This window comes from Scatophagus argus, chromosome 15 (genome assembly GCF_020382885.2).
Source record: "Scatophagus argus isolate fScaArg1 chromosome 15, fScaArg1.pri, whole genome shotgun sequence".
Lineage (NCBI taxonomy): Eukaryota > Metazoa > Chordata > Actinopteri > Scatophagidae > Scatophagus > Scatophagus argus.
The window spans coordinates 14896419-14908929 of record NC_058507.1 but is presented as its reverse complement, the minus strand read 5'-3'; the positions used below and the strand labels follow the sequence as shown (position 1 = coordinate 14908929).

Genomic DNA, 12511 nt, shown 5'->3' with positions numbered 1-12511 from the left:
TCTTACTTACAAATGAAAAACCACCTTTAAACTTTAAAGAAGAACTTAAAACCTTAACTTATGTGAGTTAAGTTAAAATGCTGACTTGTGGTTTCATGAACAGCAGTATCCCTGTTGAAAGTCTGGGTGTGTTTGGGTGTGATTCACCTCCACTTCCTCCCTGTGTAGACTTTGCTGCTCTTTATACTGCATCACCTGACTTCCTTCTTGGCTCCCATCACATTTACTATGGCCATAAGTCTCCGCCTAACAATAAACTTAAAGATGGGTCATAATAAGCAGCTAGCGCAAACAACACAATTACAAAGCCATATTTCTAGTCAGTATCTGCTGTTTAGTCCATGAAATACCCATATTAGAGCAGATTATCTGCTGAACCCCACCTTCTCATGTCCCCATGTCAAAGTGTGCTTTTACAAGACACTGAACCCCAGGATGCTCCCCACCCCGGGTAAATTAGGGAGGGTTGCGTCAGGAAGGGCATCCAGGAAAGAAAAAAAAAAGAAAAAAAAGAAAGGCCAATTCTCAATCAAATATGCAGATTGTAGAAAAGGATCATAATACTGTGGTGACCTCTTCAGAGAACAGCCTAAAGACAATGCTCTTTTATTACACAAACATGCAAAACATTCAGACAGCATGTTTCTCATTTTAGCTTGCGCTGGTTGAAATTACAAATGCTGCTAGCAATAGATTATATGAGTTGTGGATAATTACTGTTGAGATTACCCAAAGGCCAAAGTGTAACTTCTGGCTGCTGTGTGGTTAAAGCGCTCACTGTTCCAAGTCAGAGATTGTTTGTGAGATAAAGAATCACCAGTGTTTTTCATGTTCAACAACAGCAGCAGAACTTTTGTGTCTAAAACAATTAAGGTATTTTATAACTTGATAAAATGTAAAATCTAAGTTCTGCTACCTCTCTCAAGCCTTTGGTGGCTGTGGTAATGTGGTACACAGATGCTGCCCATATCATATGTATTAACTATTACATCATCAGAAGTATTAAATAATACATAATCATAAACACACACACACACAAAGACCGCCTTTTCTTTCTGTTGAGGGTCTTTGTGTGCCAGATGTATTCATTATACAGGAATTATCCTCAGTCACTTGCAAACCTTAGTAATCCTCAGTAGCTGCAATATTCCAGACAGCCGTGTTACAAATCTCTCACTGCAGTAAGATGTGCTTCCCTCAGAGCCATGCACACATACACACACACACACACACACTCACACAGATTTCCTAAATAGACAGGGGATGCATCCTGACATGTGATGGCTTTTTACTCGCCACAGAATGACAGTGTTTGTCTGTAACTGAAGGTCGTGCTTAGATCCCTGCACTCGCGTCACTCCAAACCGCCCACCACTTCTTCTACGCACAAACACAGGAGCAGACTAAAAGCTTTCTTTGTTTTTTTTTTAACCATTTGTTTTAATGTACCTTGTGTGTTCTCACAGCGTCTTCATCCACACACAATGATGGCTGGCTTGATTTCAAACACTCACTGTTTGATGTGCGATGCCTGCTGTTTTCCTACTAAGGAGGGAATATTCTGAATATTTTTGACAACAAGTTTTTATTACACTATGTTCAGGTGTTGACTTCCTGTCAGGTCTTATAACAGGATGTGGTCTCTGATTTATAATTTAATTTTAATAAGTATTTCTACTGTTTTTATTTTGCTTCCATTGTACTGATTCAAAATTTTGGCCAAATCCAAATGTCTTTCCTGTTTTTTAACATCTCAGTTTGGAGAACAGGAGGAAAGAGCCTGGTAAAAGATCCACCTCCCAGCACATTTTAATAAATTAGCACGTTATGTCTTATTATTATATCTTTTTGATAATCTGTGCAAAAGAAAAAAAAAACATAAGAACAATGAGATTGTGGTTGTCTGGACAACCAGTGTAGGCTGCAGGAAGTTAGTGCTCCCAGCCAAGAAGCAGTCCATCCAGCACACAACCCAACATAAAACAGCATCTTGTCATTTTTACACTTTGGTTTTTGTGCAACACAAACAAACTAGATTAAATGTGTTATTTAGGGAGCTTTCAAAGTGCTGGAAGGTGTCCTTTTTTTTACCTTATTACAGAGTCAGGCTAGCTATTTCCTGGGACTTTCAGTCTTTATGCAAGGCTAAGCTAACTTCACATTTATAGACAGACGTGAGGGGGCTATCAACCATCTCCTCTGCTAAAAAAGAGTATATCCCCAAACTGTCGAATGATTCCTTTAAGCGTCATACCCTATTGATTCATTAATATTGGCAGTACTAATGAGTGTTGTGGACATCCATGCTTACAACCAAGTTTGTACATAACAGTGCATAATGTGTGTGCAGCAGCAAACTGTGTGTGTGTGTGTGTGTGTGTGTGACAGTGCAGTGTAATTAGCCCCTGAAGAGGCAAGCAGAGCTAATACTGCCAGGCTGATGAGTTCTCCTCCAACCCTGCGCTCAGCACCACGTCTCCTCTGAGAAGTGCAAGATCAGCATCAGGGGGAGGCTGCATGTGCGCAGGGGGCCCCGCTGAAGATGGATTGAGCCAGTCGAGGGGAAAGTAAACTGAAATTGGTGATTGTCCGCATAGATGAGGCTGGAAGCTGAGGGTGTGTGCTGTTCTTATGATTTGCTCGAGTATAACTGTGCAAGTGAGTTTATCTGTGGGCGGTCATGCCGGTAACTACACAATCATGTTAGTTCATCTGTGCCAGTGCACAACTTTGTGAGCTGTACATTACTGTGTACTTCCCTTTATTGACCACCTATTGACCCAGTCACAATAAACAGATGTTTATTTGACTTGTGTCTCTCAATCTGTACACTGCCCACCTTAGAGCAAACAAACACAGCTTATGGGCTGTTCCTCGCAGCAAATCCCAGGTCACTGAGAAATACACAAACTCCCTAAATAAAGTTTTTATTCTGTCGCACCTGTGTTAGCACACTGTACACACTTCACGCTCCATCTCACCTTGCTTTATATAGCCTTCTGTGCTTTCTCAGAGACGCAGCATTCTTGTTAAAAATCCAAGAACAGTCTTAGCACTAGCTAATTAGCACCTGTATATCTCATACATCACATGAACTGGGGAAAGATAAAGTGAGAGAAAGAGTCAGGGTAAAAGGAGAGATCAGCCAATGGGGAAGGTGTGAGCAAGCTGCGCTGATATGGAAATGAAGGCTTTAATTATGGATGAATACATTATCAGATCAAGGCGAAGCATTTGCTCTCCATGTATGCCATGTTTGGAGATGGGTCGATACCAAGGGACACCACAGACCCCTGTGAATATCTGTGTTAGTTTACTCACAGCCAACAGGAGCTCAGTGTGTCCAGCCTTTCTGTACTTTTGAAGCATGGTAACTGAGACTGGCATCCTAAAACAGACCAACATTTTAAATAATCTCTAATGTCTTTGGATATAGATTGTTTTGTACAGATGAGTTTTCTCTCATGAAGTATGGTTAAAAGCAGTATTGATAAACTAGACTCAGTACTTGGCTTGATTTAGATACAACAGTTCTGTAACTTGTTTCTCCTCCCCAAAGTCAATCAATTTTCCTCTTTCTTTTTCTCTGCACCTTCTCTGTAATTTCTCCTTGTATAACCTTATATGAGATAGTTGTCTAGACAGTTGCTTGGAAACATTGTCAGTATTGTGGGTAGCATAAATGGAAAACCCTCTCCAATTGGCCATGGTTTCACCTCAAAACAGGGACATTGGATGAATCTTGTTTGCTCATAGGATGGACAATGATTTTTATTTCAAACACACTTTTTGGACCTTTAGTATTTCAATTGGTTATTAACAGAGAGAATGAATTAAATCCTTTCATGCTAACCTTAGATGGTTTAACTTCTCATCCAGCTGCAGTGATGTAAAGCTGGACTCTAGGACGCTGTGACATCACTGTTGTGTCTTTTTACAATAAAACACACGTCTGACCCCACTCAGCAGCATGACTGATGTGTGCGATTAGAGGTGAAATACACTCAAAACTTTCAAACAGACAGGGCTATAATATCTTGCTTTTTATCCTGGTGTTAAATTAGTTTTGTTAGAAAAACAAATACTCTTGGGTTGTCGCGCTAATATACTATTGGATGGATTTTTATGAAATTTGTTACATCATTTACATCAGAAATTTTTGTTGCCCTCGGAATGAGTTTAAACAACTTTATGATAAACCACACCTGTACCTGTATTTGTGTTTTGTGCTAATTAGGACAATATGGTCCTGTTAATATTTAGTTTTTAGCACTGTTATGCCCAAATAGAACCTCGTGGAGCTGCTAACATGGCTAAAGGCTCATTTCTCATTAGATAACAGACACAGATTAAAAGCTGCCAAATGTAGAACTCTTTGACTCCATAGTCCATAGTGACTCAAATTAGCATCGAATTCTTCCCCCTTATCCTCAAATGCAGAAGCATAATGAGTTAAGCTGACAGTTGCTTTCATACTTCCAATTGGAAAGCTAATGAGAATTACCCAAGAACAGTTCCGACACTGTAAAATTAGCCCGACCAAGATCAATATGGGCTCCACACGGGGAAGTTCAAGAGTGCTTTAAATTTAAGCAGCCAGGACAAACTAATAGAGCCAATTGCTTTGACTCTGTGGAATTATACTGTAGGGAGTGGGGAGTAAAAAAGACTAATTAAACCAGTAAATTGTCTTCAGGCTTCAGCTGTCCACCATTGCACTGCTGGCCAGACCGTTTGTGTGTGGTTCAGCCGCTCAGGCCCCAACTGCAACCAACCTTAAAAAAGCACTTGAGAACAGAAATCCAAATAAAGTTACATCACAATGCAATTGCTCATGCATAGTGACAATAACAGCTTTCCTCAGTGGAATTGTCTTCAGAGTTTGTGATGTGAGCATTCAGTGTGGCCTGATAGCAATAGAAACTGAACCATGGGAGGATTTTCTGACCTACACTTAAGTATTAATGAAGAAAGAGAAATAGAAATAGAAGAGGTGTTCTGAAGGAGCACTGAGGACTTTTGAGCCAAATGCAACCTCAGTGCCCAAAGAAGAACTGGCTGGCAGTTAAATGTTGGGAGGACGGTGAGGCTGTGACACTTTACAACCTGCACAGACTGACAGTGACAACAAGCCCTTAAAAGAGCTCTTTCATTCATCAGCTGCTCTGCCAAGCTGTCCCTCCTGCACTCTGCCCAGGAGCAAGGTCGTCTGAGGAAGAGAGTGTGAAAAAGCAGCTCTTAAATGTTTTGAGCGTTTATGGGCATGTTTTGTTATGTTTGTGTGACCGTTTACGAAGAGATTTGAACCTTCAAAAGAGCTCACTGTGTTTCACCAAAAAAAGAAAAAAGACAAGTCATGAGTCCAAGGTTGCTGTTGTTCTAATTAAGCCTCTAATTAGCCGTGATTAGATGAAGGAAAGCCTCCGCATTAAAAAACAACATGGCCTCTTTTGGCCGCCGCTACGTCAGGGAAGAGAGACAAACACTGACACATGGCAGCTGTTTTGGAGACATTGTGGAGATGGAGGCCTGAGGACATAACGCTCATTTTCATCGTCACTCTGTTCATTATGCCCAGTGTCTCTGAAAAACGAACCCATTCAATAAACTTGTTTGATTAAATTAATCTTGGAGGCCTACTGCACTCTGTTGGCTCCTGGGAAAACTGATATTCCATTAACACTAACCTCCATATATTGATTTAGTTTTTGAGACTTACAGTACTTTTATGTTTGCTCTTATGCTTGCATGGGAATAGTAAGAGTCGACTAATAGATGAAAATAGCAACCTATCAGTCATGTTTACGTGAAAATGCATGATGCATGTGAAGCCTGTTATATCCTTAAAATTCTTGTTCATTCCTAATGTGAATAATAAAAATGATGGACACATGCAGTCATAAATCAATGCATTTTTCATTTAATTTAAATGTGGAGTCACACACAGGTTTGCGTTCATATATTTGGCACACAGCATCTATAGCACATGGCGATGATGAATTGATGCATTATGATTTCTCATTTTGGTTATTTTGTTTTTTTGTTTTTTTCCCTCTGATGCTATCTCTTTACCATTTTGTCTTCTTATGCAGCCGCATGTGGCTGACGGTCATATTATGCATGGTGGCTGTGTTTCTATTATGTTGCACATGGGTACCGCTCTGTAAGGACATTAGGAGCGAAAAAAAGCTTGTTTGTTTTATTGTTTTATTTGTTTTTGAAAGAGAGAGAGAGAGGGTTGCTGAGTCCTGAATAACAGTGGTTAACATTTCTATATAGAGGGTGGTGACGCTGATATTTGTTCCCATACACGCATGCACCGACACAGACATTCACATATGTGTTGCCTCTATTAATCTCCTGTTGTCTCTCTTTGGTCCTTGTTTAGAATCACAGTGCACACTGTGTGGTGAACCAGAAGGTGAGTGGGCCTCGCCATTCCCCGATAGCTCTTGTCATCGTCATCTCCCAGCTTGTTGTTTTGCTGTTTGGGGAGGGTGGGAAGTGGAGCGGGGGCGACACTGTGCCACAAACACTCTAGTCTTCAGTCTTCATCCGAGCAAAGCAACAGTGCGGGCCAGGTTTTAAGGTTCCATGAATAACATACAGTATGCATGTAAAGATGGGCTCCTGCTGCTGGTTTGACTTCATGTCAGGCATTGGAAAGCATTCAACCACTGCCCTGCACATTACAAAGTGGCACTGCAGTGCAGGGCTTTGTTAACAGATATAACTCTTAGAGGCGGACATCTTTATGTGCTTTACGTTACTGTTACTGACCTGACTGATTGACAGCATGAAGGCTGAAGGGCACATCTTCTACAGTACTAACCGACTCTTCTGCTTCGCGTCTCACTGAATATCAAAGTTTGTGCACATGTGATTCTATGAGTGTCCACGCACTCATGTGTGTTCATATGTGGACAACATGCTTGTGATATTTTGAATAGCTGAAAGCTGCTTAGCTCTCGAGCCTGCCACTATAATAAGAGCTCTTCTCATGCTACTGGCACTGTCTCGTTCTCCAACAAACCTTCATGTTTCTCCAAATCATTCCCGTAAGTCTCCATCCATTTCATTTCTAAAACTCTGTCTTTGCATGGATTACATTTTCAGGGGTGATCATTCCTTTTTGGTCCCTCATGTTTAGCTGGTCTATATTGTGTTTCATAATAAATGTTTCATCTATTGTCTTTTGTTGTGTTTCATATGGCAGCCTGCTGTTACTGACAATCTTGCAGAGCAACAGTGACTAGAAATTACCTGTTAACACAACAGGAGCTGACAGCTTTTTTTGCATTTAGCTGTGAGAGGAGTATATCTGGATATTAGCCATAAACATGTTCAGTGACAGATATGATATTTCCCTCTGGACTTAACCTTGTCCAGGAATCAGCCATGTGCCTCTAAGCCCAATAAGCATTATTCTTTGTCTCAAAAATCAATGGTGTTCTCTCTGCTTTGCTTGATTGGATTAAGACGTAATCAAATCGAGCACGATAACTCTGTGCCTGTGACCTTCCTGCTGAGACATGCAGAGAGAGGAGGGAGGAGAGCCCTGAGGGAAGGACAGGGGATCTATGTGTGTGTGTGTGTGTGTGTGTGTACAGTATTTTATGTGTGCAAACATGTGTAGCTGAGCAAAAGGAAGCTCCGGAGGCAACTCCATGCTGTTGCTCCATGTTGCACAGAGCATCAAGGCCACAGAGCTGCAAGTATGATGTACCAGCCCGAGAGAGGGTGTGTGTGTGTGTGTGTGCATGTGTGTGTTAGTTTGGAGTGGTTGAGAAAGCAGGAGAAAGATAAAGAAAAAGTGTGTGTGCGGTTTTGTAGGGTTATCAAACTTCAATACTTCTGTCCTAAATGTGTATGTCTACAGCTATCAGCTACCCAAACCCAGCATTCAGTGCCTAGCGAGATTCTTTAGGTTATTTGTTACAGCTACGTTGTGTAAAGACAACATTAAACACATTAAATCAGTACTAAGCAGCAGAACAAACTAACACAAAAATGACATTTTATCACCTTATACAGCTGGTGAACCTGTCAGCGATCAGTTGCTTATTTAGATATGGAGCAAGGACGACTAATGGTATGACCAGTATTTTGCTTATAGTTTGGTTTGTTCTCCATCTTAAAATAACTCTTAAAATATCTGCCTTTTAGCAGCTAAATGGTTCATTATATTCACCAGCAAGTTGCTGAATTTGATTGTCTGCCGTATTAGATTTATCAGAACCTTTTCTTCAAAGCTGTGAGCTGTACGGTCCAAATTAACTGTCACAAAAGACCCTGAAAGGCTGTGAAAAGCTGAGGAGAACAGCAGTAATCGCAGCTTTGTGGATCTGTCACTATGAGCAACCTTTTTGACATGTAACGTTGCCATTTGACTGATTGTTACTGAAAAAAGGTTGGCCTTAAACGTATCAGTATACAAAAATAGTGTGCCGTTTAGTAATATTAATCAAAAAATCTCTGCTCATATCTGTGTTCGTGTGTTTGCTTGGAGAATTGTCAGAGAAGAAGTGTATTTGTAAGTCCAGCCAAGGACTCGTTGCCTGCAGGTAGCTTCTGTCCTGCAAGACACACAGAGAGTAAACTGTGTGATGGTGTGACGGAGAAAAATGGAGAGAGATTGAAGTGCAGACATGCATATTTGCAATGTCTTGTCTCTTTGTCTTTGTACAGAACGCTGAGCCAGGGGCAATATGTCCTGCTGGGACCCTCATATCTCATAATGCATATACAATACACCACATACACACACACCAACACATAAAATATTATTGGACAGTATATCATGTGGCAACAGTGTCATTTTGGGGGGTCAAGGGATTTCAGTAAGGTGTTTTGCAGTAAGTGATTTAAGTCCTGGTGCAGATTTAAAGCAGTTGTTAAAATACAAGTTTGTTGCTTTTAAAGCTTTTACTCAGCAATTTGTAGTGCTTACGACTAATTGGTCACGCAGTAATATTGCTGTTTTTTTTGTCACATTGAACAGAATCCGCATAAGAGCTTGAAATGCTGAAGGCAAAGCTGCTTAGTCAGCATAACTAAATACGTTTTGTACAATGTTTATGTATAAATGGTTTTCTTTCTGTAGTAACTGTTCACACAGGGAAGCTAAGGGTATCGGCCAGTCACGGCTTTTCGTGTGTTGTTGGGTGAAATGGACCCAAACAAGAACACACTGTGATGTAAAATAACACACTTTTGTGCAACACAGAGTCAAAATAAGAAGACACTACTATTCCCTGCTGCAGAGAGAGAAATCACAGGCCTGAATAATAGCTATTACCGAACAAGGACAGGGAGGACACCTTCATAGACTGGCCCACCTTAAACATAAACATTATTGAAAAGTTTAAGTCACTGGATTCACCTTGACAGGCAATTCAAACCTCCAAATTAAAATTATTAGGAAGCGTCATACCCAGGGAATACGTAATACCTTTAATGAAAATTAATGAAATTTTAGTCAATGTCTGACATATGAGGTCAGTCTCATTTTGCATCACTCATGTGGTGACCAAGACAATCACAGCTGATTTTGTGTCAGAACGAGAGCCTCGTCCTTCAGCCAATGCGTGGACAGTTTACTCACCGACAGCAGGTGAAAATGTGAGAGCATTTCATCATTAACCGAACCTTCACCAAGACCCTGAACTTTGCTGTGAGGGTTAGAAAGAAAGAAAATGGTTGAGAAGAAAGGGGGTCAGAGGAAGGTGAAGTGCGTGGTATGCATTAAGGAGGACAGAGAAGGACAGTGAAAGATGCAAAGGGTGAGTGGGCAACCTTGTCTCTCAGAAATTACATTTATATGCCAATTTGATGGAAATAATAACCGCTGTCTGGATTATGTCGACCGGTTTATTTCACTTTTATACCACCCACAAATCCTGTAATGGTGGTTGGGGTGGATGTCAGGTATACAAAGTACAGAACTTTGAGGAATTTCAGGGAAAACATTTTACCTGGTGAAGGTTGAGATTGTGGTTTTGCTTTCATATAAAGTGAGTAAACTAAACATTTTTGTGCTTGAAGTCACTATTTCAGTATTCAACAATGAGCATGATTTTTGCCTCAGTCTTAACAAATGGCTGTGAATGTCTAACAATAACCATAGAAAAGTTTAATCGTCTTTTTCTTGGTATGAGCAGATATTTTAGTGCAAACAAACACAATACTTCGACAGCACTACGCATACGTTAATTGTAATCAATTTGCAGCTTGGCAGACATCCAGGAGCAATGTGTTCTTCTCATGCTGATAAAAAGAAATCATTTGGGCTGCATTATGTATCAAAACATATTTGCAGTTGTAAATTAGAAGTATATGAATGTGAGACAGGATTTCAGCGGGTCTGAATTCTGAAGAACAGATAAGAAAGCAAAAACATTTGCAAAATAAAAACAGGTCAAGCCTATATATCGCTTTTGTAATGCTTTCCATATTTCTGTGGTCGCCCTTCCACAAAAAATACTGCAATCAAGCTTCTACATGTTACATAAGTTAGTGTGCTGAACTGCAGTCCATTAAGCACCAAGCACTCTGGTATTATTTTATATGTCTAGCAGTCTGTATCATGAAGTGCACTTTATCAACACTGTAAAAAGCTGCCTGTCAGCACTGTTTCTTATTGCACAACCCCATATTTAAACATGTATGTTTTCAAGGCCCCTCTAGCCATTTCCTCAGGAGAGTGGCTGGTGTCTTGGAGTTATAGGTAATATCATTATGCCCTAATGCATATTCCCTGTGTGCCCAGAAAGACTGTCTCATATTGAATTGGGCAGCATGGATTTTTAATTTTCAGAAACCCATTTACATTGTATGTTGGCTAGACGAATAGGATGAAAGCCAAACCGCTGGCCAAGGTCAGTGTCCAATATAGAGGAGGCTTGTAGGTAGGTGTGAGGGGAGTACTGATGCTGTGTATTATACAGCACAGAGGATCAACAGCCATAATAATGCACTCTGTGCTCCTGCAGCCATATGAGCTTTGTGGTTATCTAATAAAAAAGGAAAAATGCTCCTTAAAGTCAAACTAAATTAAAATTCATTTTTGCTGAGAAAACTCATAGTCTGTACAGTATCTTCTTTATGTTTGTATTGATATGTGCTTTTGGTTGCAGTTGTCATTACTTTAAGAATTTGTTTATTTTTCTGCAGTAAAATGATGTCTTGGGATGACATATAAATTGCACGCCATTTCACTTGTCACGTCAGGTGTTTTAAGCTTTTTGCATGTCATTTAACACCACAAGATTTTGAAAAGTCAGGTGGCTTTCATCATGTGATGTTCATCATCATGGAAAAAATAATAAACACCTTACCTTTTTGAAATGGTTGCAGTTTGGTTAGGTTTATGCATAACAACTACAAGGTTGATTTTATGGAAGGATTGTGGTTTGCAATTAAGGTTACTTTAGGTCATATAAGATGTAACAACGTTTCTTACGTCAAAATGCATCAACACTGGCACAACCACAGGTCTCCAGCTTGAAAGTCCTGTGTCGGTTTGACCCATCCTGACTTTTTCTGGATGATATTTGCACGTAAAATGACTTAAAAAGCTTAATGCAGACGCTGTTTCATGACACACAATAGTAAAAATGACTTGTGATAGCACAAAATGACTTCAGACATTGGCATGTTATTCATTCATTCATAACTTTTTGGTTCTGGCTCTCCTTGGTAATGATAATTTGACTGGTGAAGCGTAGGTATAGGAAAAATAGCCCTGAAATGAGCCATGAAAAGAAGCAGCATTAGCTAGTTATGAAATGGAATTTCTTCCCCAAATATGTCCAAATACCATACACTCTCAACAGCTGCTTTATGATTAAAGTTGCAGTTTTTGCATTTGATGCTTACCTTCGCATATTCAGAGACCTTTGGCCTTCAACTTGACTTGCCTTGTCTTTCAACTTAGATCTTGGGCTGCAGCTTTACCAGCTTTGCCAGCAGATCTGGCTGTGCTCCACACACCATACTGCGCACATTCAAGTAGCCAAGTAGCCTGACAGCCAACAGTGCGACTCGGGGTTGCAATGCCGTTCCCAGCACTGGGAGGCTGACACAACCTTCTGGGGCTTAGTGTTTGAGAAGATGGCAAAGCAGCAGCTTTATGTCACTAAAAGCTATCTAAGAGAGAGAGGGAGGGAGCGAGCAGGGAGAGTAAGAAGAAAATATAACATCTGAAGGTTGCCTGCAGCTGCCCAATGAAGTGGGATTAAGAAACATGTTATTTAAACAGCGAGCAATTTTTTCCCCCCTCACCAAGCGGCAGGGAAAAGTGCAGCAGGCAGTCAATCTTTTGAGCTTATCATCAAGCAGCCAAAGTTGCTCTCTCAGCTTTCTCAGCCCTTCATTCTTTTTTGAGTCACAGACACACTCAGAGAGCCACAAAACCACCACTTATTGTCACTCAACACACGCTTTTCTAACATTTTAGTCCACTGCTTTGATATTTTTACACTTAATATTACCCTTCAGTATATTAGAAATG

General features: G+C 40.4%; 1 protein-coding gene across 5 annotated transcripts in view; it reads left to right on the top strand.

The window, feature by feature from the left end:
- Positions 1 to 12511, top strand: part of dlgap2a (discs, large (Drosophila) homolog-associated protein 2a) — a 150821-nt gene that overhangs the window by 72056 nt on the left and 66254 nt on the right. The window contains exon 7 of one of the 5 annotated variants that reach the window (XR_006845364.1): positions 2389 to 2793. The exons of the other annotated variants lie outside the window; for them this stretch is intronic. The gene's annotated coding sequence lies outside the window, so the exon portion shown is untranslated. Of the gene's footprint in view, positions 1 to 2388; positions 2794 to 12511 lie in introns of those variants that run through there. 5 annotated transcript variants of the gene reach the window in all.